The sequence below is a fragment of the Scardinius erythrophthalmus genome, assembly GCF_964197995.2.
Source record: "Scardinius erythrophthalmus genome assembly, chromosome: 24".
Taxonomy (NCBI): Eukaryota; Metazoa; Chordata; class Actinopteri; order Cypriniformes; family Leuciscidae; genus Scardinius; species Scardinius erythrophthalmus.
The window spans coordinates 21,955,509-21,964,692 of NC_138244.1; positions in this window are offsets into that span (position 1 = coordinate 21,955,509).

A 9,184-nucleotide genomic window follows, 5' to 3' on the forward strand; every position below is an offset into this window, starting at 1 on the left:
CGAATGTCTCAGTTCGTCACAAGAGCGCATGTTGCAGTGTGTGTGTACCGTGTAGCGTACTTGTATCGAATACTATTTTATTACGTATTGAGTAATAACTACAAAGAATGCTTTATGAATTCCCTACAAATAATGTAATACTTTATAGATAACAGAGTGCAATGCCCTGTTGTGCAGCCAGGACCAGCAACTATTCATTTATAATTCTACGTCCTAAAAATGTAACAGTTCTCAGATCTGCAAGATAATGCTTGTTATGTAATATTTAGTAAGTATACTATCAATGTACTAAAAGTATACTTGTAAGTGTACTGTTTCAATACTTCGGACTATTTGCCCACTTTAACAGCAGTAAACCTTGAGTACACAAGTAGTTTACAACTCAAGTTTTTAGTTTGTACTTCAAGTGAACTTATAGCTATACTGATAGTTTACTAGTCAAATACTTGTAGCATATTTTATAGTTTGTGAAAGTACACTTTGAACTACTCAGTAAACTACTAGTTTAGTAATTTTATACTGCAAGTATATACTTGCATGTTTTCTTTAAGTGAACATAACATCATATTTATACTATTTATATATTATTTTTGCACTTGTATACTATGTTCCTATTCAGGAATGTTTGTACTTAAACTCTTACCTTTTTAAAAACATTTTATTCTAGCTTCATGCTTACTTTTTTTAATCAACACTTGAATGTGAGTAGCATACATTTAATTAAAAAAAGTAACATTTCAAACAAAAAGCTGAGAAAATCGAATTTTTTCAAAGACTACGTCCGGATGGGATTCAAAGCGATGATCAAAACACAGATGGAGAAGATCGAGTCCATCAACATCCCCAAAGCTTCACAGTCGTTTCCTCTCCGGGTTGACATTTTGTGAAGCTAGTTTTAGTCCATAAAGTTTTAAATATGGATATTTTTTCTTACACAAATGCATCTCTTCACTTCAGAAGGTCTTTATAAACCCCCAGGGCCGCGTGGAGCACTTTTATCATTGCACTTTGATGGACTTCCAAAAAAAATATAGCCTACCCATTGACTCCCATTATAACGTAAATCATGGGCTAATTTTCATTTTTGGGTGAACTATCCCTTTAACTCAACACTCATGTTAGGTGGATGTTGAGAAGACATGCTGTGGTAAAGACTTACACATCAGACAAACACTCTTTCCTCCAGGCACAGATATAAACTGCCCTCCTGAGTACAGAATGAAGAGCGAGTTTCATGGAAAGTTTCATTGAAAATCTCACCAGTTCTAAGTGTAATGAATTTATTTAAGTTTTTTTTTCATTCCAGGTGTAAAACCGGTCACAGCCACTCCTGAAGTGTCATCTACTCAGAAGATCTCTTTCCGTTTGATGAAAAAATCCCCCAAAACAAGAGCTCAGGATGAGACGAAGGACCTGAGATGGAAACATCCAGGAGAAGTACCGACGGTATACCGTCATTTATAAATGACAACCATGTTATGAGAATATTGAACTCTATGTAGTTTCCTGAAGCTCTTTACATGACTTCATAATTTACACCTTAAAATGAGAAACTGGAACTTTTCTCACCTGTTCTAAAGCCTTGTCCAGACTAATACGTTTTCTTTTGAAAACACATCTTTTTCTCTCCATTTTGGCCTTCCGTCCACACTGAGACAGAGGTTTTATTAGTGAAAACGAAGCTTTTTGAAAACACTCTGTCTCAGTGTTTTCACTGAGGTTACATTAGGTAAACGTACTCGGTTACCTAATGTAACCTCGGTTCTCTCCAGAAGAGGGAACGAGTATTGCATAAGTTGCTTACGCTACGGGTAAAGTCATCTTTTCTCGAGATATGAAGCCAAAAAATTATCCTTAATTTTTTATTGATTGTCAAAGCAGTGCAGCAGCAAGCAGACCTAGAGCAGGCTATCTAACGCGCTCATTGGCTGCTCTTCGGCAACTGCAGCAGCCTACCACTGAGCCTGGCGTGACGTCACGCCCTCACGCGTCACAGCCCGCCAAAATGGGAGTGGCTTAGCGTATATAAGGAAGGGCTGGGGGGCTGCTACCCTGGTTTTCGTCGACTGAAGCCAACAGAGTGGGCCAGCACATGTTCATAAGCACACAGAAGGGGGTGCAGAGCGGCTCAGCCGTCAAAATTTTTGACGCCATCTCGTCGAGGGAGCTCTAGACTGCGTGATCGTGTTCACGACCCCTTTTGGCAAGTCAACGGGTATCCGTTGATTATCCATGCATGCAGAGACCAGCGCTCTGGATGAGGATGCCAGATCGAACCGCGGGCTTGAGAGAGGAGGTCTCTTCTCACCAGGATCGGCCATGGGGCTGAGCCACGTTTGGTTCTCCCAGCGCGGGCATATAAGGAGCACCGAGTGGCGCGTCTCCCTGATTCTCCCGATGACCTGTGGCAACAGCGAGATCGGGGCGAAAGCATACAGAGGGCCGCTGGGCCAGGCTTGGGCCAGCGCATCCTCGCTCTTTGAAAAGAACCTTGGGCAGTGAGCGTTGTCTTTTGACGCAAAGAGGTCGACTTTCGCTTTGCCGAAAAGGCGCCACAGCAACTGGACTGTCTGGGGATGCAAAGACCATTCCCCCGGGGGAACATTGTCTCTGGACAGTCTGTCTGGACCATTGTTCAGGTGACCGGGCACGTGTGCGGCTCTCAGCGAGCGCAGTGAGTGCTGAGCCCAAACGAGGAGGCGTCCCGCCAGGGCGCAGAGAATTTTGGATCTGACACCGCCCTGACGGTTCACGTAGGACACCACTGACATATTGTCCGTGCGGAATAGTACATGGTGGCCCCGCAGGTATGGGAGGAAGTGCTTAAACGCATTCTCGACCACCATCACCTCTAGACAGTTTATGTGAAGACGTTTCTCCCGGTCTGACCAGAGGCCATAGACTGGTCTGCCCTCGAAAAGAGCCCCCCAACCTAGGTTGGAGGCGTCTGTCGAGATCATTTTCCGGTGCGAGATGAATCCCATTGTCACTCCCAACTGGTACCATTCGGCCGCCAACCAGGGCTGCAGGGCTGAAACCCGGCTGCCCTTCTGGAAAGACGCGGCGAGATGTCGAATGCGGCGCGTGCGCTGTGTCGACAATCTGGCTGTCATAGCCACCGAGTCCAGCTCTATTCCAAGAAAAGAGATTGAATGACAGGGCAGTAATGAGCTCTTGGTCCAGTTGACCGAGAGACCCAGGCTTTCCAGATGGCTGAGAAGCGCTGTTCTGTGAGATATGAGCTCTATCTCTGACTGCGCCAGTATCAGCCAGGCGTCCAAATAGTTCAAAATTCGCATACCCTGTCTTCTCAGGGGAGCGAGGGCCGCGTCCATGCACTTCGTGAATGTACGGGGTGCTAAAGGCAGGCTGAACGGCAGGACGGTGTATTGATATACCTGACCGTCGAAGGGCATCTCAAGAATGGCCTGTGTATAATCTGAATCTGAAAGTATGCGTCTTTCAGATCGAGAGAAATAAACCAGTAAACTTTGTTCAAAGATCTCAGATCTAAGATAGGTCTGAGAGCTCCGTCCTTCTTGGGCATGAGAAAATAACGGCTGTAAAAGCCTGTCTCGCTCAGAGAAGGATGCACCTGTTCTATCGCCCCTTTGCACAGCAGCTTTGCTATTTCTGCATGAAGTAGGTGTGCTACTTCTGTATTCACTCTCGTCTCGGTCCGTGCTCGAAAGCGCGGGGACGGCGAGCGAACTGTAGCGAATAGCCCTGCTTTATAGTATTCAGCACCCATTCTGACACGCCCGGGATCGCTTCCCATGCTTTCACATGCATAGCTAGGGGTAGAATGTCCTCTGGGTTTCGATCGCGGCACTGTGCGGGATAGGGAACCTGTTTCAGAGGTATTGGCGTGGCGCGCGCGCAGTCGATGCTCGAATACGGAGGCTCGCTGATAGCGGTGACTGGCTGGACAGCACTCAATGACTCGGTCGCTTTGGACGGAGAGCATTTTGTGGCGAGAAACCTGTGACGCAAGAGCGGCGTCGGGGGTAATGTGTTTATCAGTAAGTGTGAGCGCTCGTGAGTGGGCAAAGGGCTTACGTTCACAACACGGCCAGTGTTTGGGAGCTTTAAAGGATCTGGATAACCGTGTAACAGAGCGGGCAGTGGGTAGGTGTGGGCACTGAATCGTGGGCACATTTCCTACGCTTAACACTCGAGCGGCACGTGCCCGCTTTATGAGAGTGAGATCTGTGAGAGACACAGTGGAGATCGTGCTTGTTTGTAGGGGTGAGCACTGGTACGTGGGCACATTTTCTACACTCATAACACCATCGGCGCAAGCTGGATAACCAGAGATTTATACTCTTTTTGAGATTTCTCTTGGTCGCCGTGAGAACGGCGTTTGTGTGCAGGCGAGCGAGTTGTGTAACTGACTCGTTGGCTGCAGTGTACGCTACTGCAGTAGCCTTTTCTAAGGGGACTGACAGAGCTGGGCGTTTTGATGGTGGTCCGGCCGCGACGGGACGCGACCATCTTCTCCTCATTGCGGCTGCTAGGAGGACTTTGCGGGCTCAGGCTTCAGCGCGATCTTGGGCCGAGGTCCCCGGGGGGGAGGAGGTCTGTGACGGCTGGCTGAGCGCGACCTGGGGCGGCCGCCCTGTCGTCGTTGCGAAGACGGAGGCTGAGACGAGCGCTGTGTTGAGCTACATGCAGGAGGCTGGGCTTGAGAGCGGCCTGCAGCTGAGCTCGAGCGGCGGGGCAGGAAGAGATTCATGGCCTGCGATGCCTTCTGTACCTCCGAAAAGCGATCCACAATCCCATGTCGGCGATTCACCCATGTCGGCGAGCGTCAGCCAAAGATATCTCTCGGTGACGGTGAGTGAGGCCATGGATCTCCCAATGGCCTGGGCCGCGGACTTGGTAGCGCGAAGGGAGAGGTCCGTCAGGCTGCGTAAATCCGTCAAGGCAGTCTGGTCCGGGCCTTTCTTTTCCATTTCGCGGAGGAGATCGGCCTGGAGGATCTGAAGAACTGCCATTGAAAGCAGGGCAGAAGTGGCCTGTCCGGCGGTGGCGAAGGCACGACCGATGAGCGCTGACGTGGTCCTGCAGGCCTTGGACAGAAGGGCAGACTTTGAGCACCATCTAGCGGATGGCGGGCAAAGGTGTGCTGCGACCGCCTCTTCCACTGGGGGAATCTGGTTATATCCCTTCTCTGCGGCTCCGTCTGAGAAAGAGTCGAGGAGACTAGAGAGCGGGAAGCGGAGAGCGGAGTCTTGCGGAGAAAGGAGCGTTCAAAGACTTCGAGAGCTCGGCGTGGAGCTCCGGCAGGAAGGGTGCTGACCTAGAGGCAGGCGCTTGGCGGCGGCTAGGTAGGAAGCACCCGTCGAGCCTGTTAGGCGCGGGCGCCTTCGGTGGGTACCTCTCGAGGCCTAGTTGATCGACGGCCTTTGTGAGGAGGCGGAGAAGTTCCGCGTCGACGGCCCAGCACCGCGTCGACGGCCCAGTGACAGCTTCAGCGTCGAACAAGGCGAGTCAAGCCCGCAGGGTCAACATCGGCAGTTCTTCGCAAAGCACGCAGCCCCCCAAAGACCCAAAGACAGAGCGAGGGCTGCGTGGTCTCATCCCAGGCAGAGAGCGCAGATCACGTGGCAGTCTCTGTCGCTGAGCGGGGCTCGGCAAGAGCCACAGGAAGTGCGAGGCATTTTGCAACAAACGCCTCGCGCTCTTTTAGGAAAGTGTGTCGCGGCGGCGAGCACACAAAGGAAGCACAGCAAAAAAGGATACTGTCACCGGATAGCGAAGCAGGCACGGATGACTGAAGGCGGCGAAGACGACCGGCTTCCTCAGACGCTTTCCTCGGCTTGCTTGATTGCTTGCTTCGACGGCGGCTTCTCTCGGAGTCCAGCGATGCGAAGCTTCGCTGAAGAGACGAAAAATCAGGGTAGCAGCCCCCTATACGCTAAGCCACTCCCATTTTGGCAGGCTGTGACGTCACGCCAGGCTCAGTGGTAGGCTGCTGCAGTTGCCGCAGAGCAGCCAATGAGCACGTTAGATAGCCTGCTCTAGGTCTGCTTGCTGCTGCACTGCGTTGACAATTAATAAAAAATTAAGGATCATTTTTTGGCTTCATATCTCGAGAAAAGATTACTTTACCCGTAGCATAAGCAACTTATGCAATACGATAGAACCTCTCGTAAGAGAACGCTGTTTTCGCGTTGTAGTGTGTAGGCCTATTGTCAAAACGGAAGTGTTTAAAAACGATGGCGTAAGTTTAGTCATGTGATGCATATCAATAGATATTCATGTTTATACCGCTATTGTGCCTGTTATGCCAAGTCAAGTCACCTTTATTTATATAGTTCTTTTTACAATGCAGATTGTATAAAAGCAGTAATACAACAAAGTTTATTTTTAGAAGAAAATTGCATCCATCTTAAGTAAGGCACATCAAAAATATTGTTGAATATTAAATGTCCCCAACTAAACAAGCCAAAAGCTATATCATGCTATTCACTTTCACACTGTTGCTAAAATATGTTACTTTGCACACTCTTCATATCACAATCCTGCAAAGATGACAGAAGATTTACTCACAATTGCTGTCCTGCGGAAAACGTGAGAGCAGTTGTGTTTTAGACCAAACATATAATGGTGAGATAGTGTGACCTGGATGCTTCAGTGAACATTGAGAAATTTTTTCACAGAATTAAAGACATGGTTTTGCAGGCAACATGTAATTAATTATAATTGATACATATGAAAAAAGATGGAAGATTCTGTCTTAGAAGAGGGAAAATGATATTGCTCTTTAAATTAAAACAAACTTAAACATTGACCTATTTCTTATTTAATTCTATAAAGAAAATCTTTTATTAAAGAATTAGAGAATGATTTTATTTTGCAAATGTTAAATGTGATTGATGATTTTTCAGTATCAGTCATATGTAATAATAAAATTATTTTTTACAAACTTTCGGGAGGCTGTTAACTAATATCTGCTTCTATGCATAAAGGAGCATTCATTTTATTCTCCACTAAACCACTAGATGGCACAAAACTTGCTGCATAAAATATTAAATTAATAATAAACTATATTGTTACTATAGCCATATACATTTTTTTATGGGATCTCCTTAAGTTTCCAGATTCTATAGTTTTTAAATATTTATTTAAATATAGATTTATTAAACAAAAATACATTTCCTTTATTTATTAAAATAAACAGAAAATAGTACAAGCGTTGCTGAAGTGATTGTTTTGAGAAAGTATTAGATATTATGCAGAACATATTACTTTATCTAATGTGTTTGTATCAATAATGAGGGCCTTTTGCCCCAGTGATTCTTTTACCTCCAGAGAGTAAGGCCCTCCTCGCCACCTCACACATTTACATGATTTTTAGGTGAAACCAGAGAATGTCCAATAAGGGGAGAAGTTCCACTCTCAGTAAACTTCCAGCTTCTGAACTGGTTGCAGTTCCACTCTGGCTCCATATGAGGGCGCTCACAGGACGAGTGCAGAATGAATGGAGGTCTATGGAGCTATACCCCTCAAAATCCACTTTTCTCAGGATATAATTTTTTGTCTAGTAATTTGAAAGTTGTATTCGAAAGGAGATGCAAAGAAATTATACATTGCTGAGTGTTCGATTTTTTAGAGTCACTTATTTGCTTTAAAAAGTCTTTTAAAGTGTCAATGACATCATACACATCGTACGACCAGAGATACTGCTTCACGGCAATCCTTCAGTCACTTTGGTGCTTTCGCGCTCTACACTTTCTTTTCTCTCGAGGCATCGACAACACAGCTGACACAGGTAAACGCATGTGCTAGACGAGTTTTTGTTTTGTTTGTTTCTGGTCCCGCTTCGGACGCCACGATGCCATCAAGCGGTATCTCTGGTCGTAATCAGTCCTTCACTGACCAATCAGCGTTCATTAGCAGAATGCTAGCATGTTATGGGCAACAACAACTCAACCTGTAAGAAATCGAAAGGACATAAGTACTCGTTCATTCAACTTTCAACCAATAACCCATGTTGAACTTGCAAAACCTACAATCAAATCTGAGATTTCTCAACGGCAATCGGGTGAAAGAGACAAATTTAGCCGTCTAGCTCCATAGACTCCCATTCATTTTGCACTCATGGGTTGCGATCGCCCCCAGTGGAACTTTGGTGGAACTACAACCAAAATTCAGTACAATAGGACTTAATATGGAGTGGCCAGGCTCTCCATAGACGGGCTCTGGTGAAACAAACCACTTTAATAATTGATTTTCTCACAAAATCCATCAATGTTTAATTAAAACATAGGCCTATAGGACTACATATTTTTCTGCAATCATATTGAAAAGCACATGTTCTATTTAGCCCCATTATTACACAAATAATGTTGTAAACTAGAGAACCCAAGATGATACTAAAAAAAAGTTGTTAATTAAAGGTTAATTAACAACTGTTTTATAGCCTAATAATTATTTTATTAATAATATAATATGTTAATTATAATGATAATAAAAATGTTAGGCTATACTAACTTTTTAATGTAAAAATTATAAAGATGTAAAATAGTCCTTTTGTTGCAAAATGCTCCTCTCTGGAGTTCATTTTTCTTACTACATAGTTACTGTATGGGCACTGAATGGCCTTTCTGAGGTAAATGTAAGGTTACGTGAGCTGTTTTATCCACGGTTGGAACACTGAGCGATTACATGAGACATTATTTCTATGAATTTTACTGGTTCCTTCGACATACCTTCTGATGTTCATTTTGTACTAGTTAAAAAGTAGGCCTTTATATCTTTATATACTAGATTTCTTTAATACTTCTTGAGTTACAGGCAAAACACTATGCAAAAAACACAAGAAGTGCTTTTTGCTATTTTTGAGCAGTCAATGTTGGCATATAATGCAACAAAGTTTGTTAAAGTCAACAGATTTTACTAATAGACCTACTGATCTCAGTGTAAAAATAAATTAATGATGCAGTCATCTTTCTATAGTCACCTATTACATGACCCTTATTACATTTTAATAACTTGTAATGTAACCTATTACATTTCAAAAGTAACCTGATGTGACAATGATATGCCATCATGTAAGTGATTAAAATGTGATTGGTTTAATTTCATTTCTATGCTATTTGTAGCTCATTAGTCAAAACTGATTCAATGTAGTTTTTGACCATGAGATGGTTGATATCCCATCATGTTACCAATGTCA